General features: G+C 30.6%; 1 pseudogene; it reads left to right on the top strand.

Annotated features, from left to right (window-relative positions):
* Positions 1 to 2,027: 2,027 nt before the first annotated feature.
* Positions 2,028 to 2,127, top strand: LOC138838668 (U6 spliceosomal RNA; annotated as a pseudogene).
* Positions 2,128 to 2,743: the final 616 nt, after the last annotated feature.

The following is a 2,743-nucleotide window of genomic DNA, read 5'->3' as shown; positions in this document are numbered from 1 at the left end:
TCTATTGTAACTTGCACCCTAAACTTGAAAAATTTGTAATGTCAATATTGTCTACTTGTCAAATGTTATTTTGGTGAATGTGATTTTTAAGAGATTATTTGAAAAGGAATATGTTTTCAGGAGATTAAGTGTAGGTTATCATTGGTTTGAGAATGATAACATTTTTATTCTACAGAAACAAGTTTTACTGAAGTACCAGTATTTTGAAACATTAACGATCTTCTCAATTAATGTTTTTGTGAATTATATTTGACCTGTAAGTCAAGTTTTCCTAGCCTTGGTAGACCAATTATGGATCTATCGTTCTAGGAACTATTTTTTTTTTTTGCCTACTTATGCTGGACTGAAATCTTGGAATAATCATTAGAAGAGGAGTATTAAAAATAATTTTGTGACATTTGTGATCTTGGTCACTCATATGGGCTGGTCATTTGTTAATTGAAAGTTTGAATTACTGTACTTTCTCTCAGATTTTGTGATCTCATCTTTCATTTTAAGTTGCATTGCATTACACAATTGCTTACCACTAATTCCGGTGTCATAAGGAATTGAGATGGATTTTCAATTAATTTCTGTTGGCATGTTTCATGAGCCTCGGTGAGAAATCTTCCCCTTGTTATCAGATGAAGAGGATAACTAAGACCTGGGATCCTAGGACCCATTAGTCCTGCAGAAGAATAATACCTTTTAGATATCATATCAGCAAAATTTGGGTACAATAAGTAGAAATGCTTCAGAAATATAGAGAAAAACATTTTGCAACCAGTGAGTTAAAACAATAAACAGAGCAGCAGAGTAAAATCCCTTATAGATTAGAGGAAAACAATTTTTTTTTTACAATGTGAATTCAAAAGACCAAGAATACTTAGAACATATCACAACTTTATACCAAAGACATTGCATTGATACTTTTTATATTCTAATGTACATTCTAAACCTTATTATTTATATTCAAATCTATTTATTGTAATAAATATCTATTTATTTGTCAAATTATCAATTAATTCTAGTAAGTTTCACTGTGTGAAAAAATATCAGCACGTATAAATATAAAATATATAACTATAAAATATAAGAAAAAAGGCACATGTTTTGCAATGTTCTGTTGTGGTTAGGGTATCAAAGGCAACTGTGTTTTAAAATATTATTCCATTATTTCTACCTCAGTGTTTGGTAGAGTTGGACCTAAAACTTTACCATTTGGAGATTTACAGCCTAGAGACAAGAGGAAACACTGTGATTAAAACATTACCAATTTAAGGCCTAATATCGAGGAGAAACATATAGACTTCTCTTGTAACTATGAAAATATTTGATGAAAGAAAGGCAGTAGTGTAAATTCCTGCCTGGATGGATGGTAGATTGACCAGGACATTTGGTAATCATGCATGTGAAAATTTTTTTCACCTTCTTGGCTTTAGCTACTATTGAAATGTTAGGTATAAAAAACAATTATATTTTGATAAAATACCTTCTAGTCTAAATGATTCTGTCTTAACTGTTTATCTCTCTATGATCCCTTTTAACTAATATTAGTTTTGTTCCAATAAGAAAATCTATGCTGTCAGGGTAAGATATTCTGGTTGGTCTGTTGCTACAGGGAAGAAGAGTAAAGGATCAGGTAGACATTTTTACCAGTAAGACATCATTTAGGAATTTTTAAGCTGCAGAAATTTAGAAGTAGCTCTTAAGCAAGGCTTACTTTAAATCCATTAGCTCCACAAAGCTAACTCAGTTTATAAATAAGTACTTGGAAAACAATCACCTTTGGACCTAGCTATAAAGGCTTCAAAGTATGATCAAATTTAAAATGAAAAAGACTTAAAATAGTCATTGACAAAAAAATTGCAAATGTGAGCAATCAACCAAACAATATTAGCTTTTCCCAATATACACAGAATTTTAGAGAAGTAAGATCAATAACATTTTTAGGAACAATAAGGTTTCCTAGTTCCCAAACAGTCAACCAAGGATATATGCCTGTATAAAGATTGCATCAATAACTACTTAAATTTACAGGATACTACATGCTTCAGCAGGACGTTTACCCAAATTACTACAATATAGAGATTATCATGGCACTTGCACAAGGATGATATGAAAATTTGTGAAATATTCCATATTTTTCATTCTTGAGATGCAAGAAATGAAAAACAGTCATTAAAAATTTATTACAAAAATACAAGTCGTTATGTCGAAAAATGAACTTTACAACTTTGTGCTGGTGGAGGGGTAGCAGGGAGGATTGAGTGGGGAAGCAGGGGAAGGATGGGAATGGATGGGAAGGGTAAATACAGGAGGAGGCTACAATGCTTGATAAAAAATGTACTCATTATCTTGCCCATGTAATTGTAACCCCTCTGTACAGTATTTTCACAATAAAAAATTTAAAAAGGCAAATGTAACAATATATGTAATTCATTGAACTGAAAGTTAGTTTGACATCAGTGTGTTAAATCCTCACCTTAGAATGGCCTTTACATAGCATAATCTTTACAAAACATTTGAAATTGGATAACATTGTCATTTTATCCCAAAGAAATAAAATACTATAAGGACCTAGGAAAAAAAAGGAATCTTAAACTTTTTCTATATGGAATGCTATCTGAAATAAGACATTTATTAACGAACCTATATATTATAAAACAATGTATAATTCAAAGTATTATATCTAGGAGAGAATTAAATAGATTATGGACATTATACAAACAAAATACAGAGTATTTTAAAATATACTTTTTCC

The sequence above is a fragment of the Dipodomys merriami genome, unplaced genomic scaffold, assembly GCF_024711535.1.
Source record: "Dipodomys merriami isolate MVZ:Mamm:240054 unplaced genomic scaffold, mDipMer1.0.p SCAF_287, whole genome shotgun sequence".
NCBI classification, from domain to species: domain Eukaryota; kingdom Metazoa; phylum Chordata; class Mammalia; order Rodentia; family Heteromyidae; genus Dipodomys; species Dipodomys merriami.
This window is presented reverse-complemented; position numbering and strand designations above follow the sequence as displayed.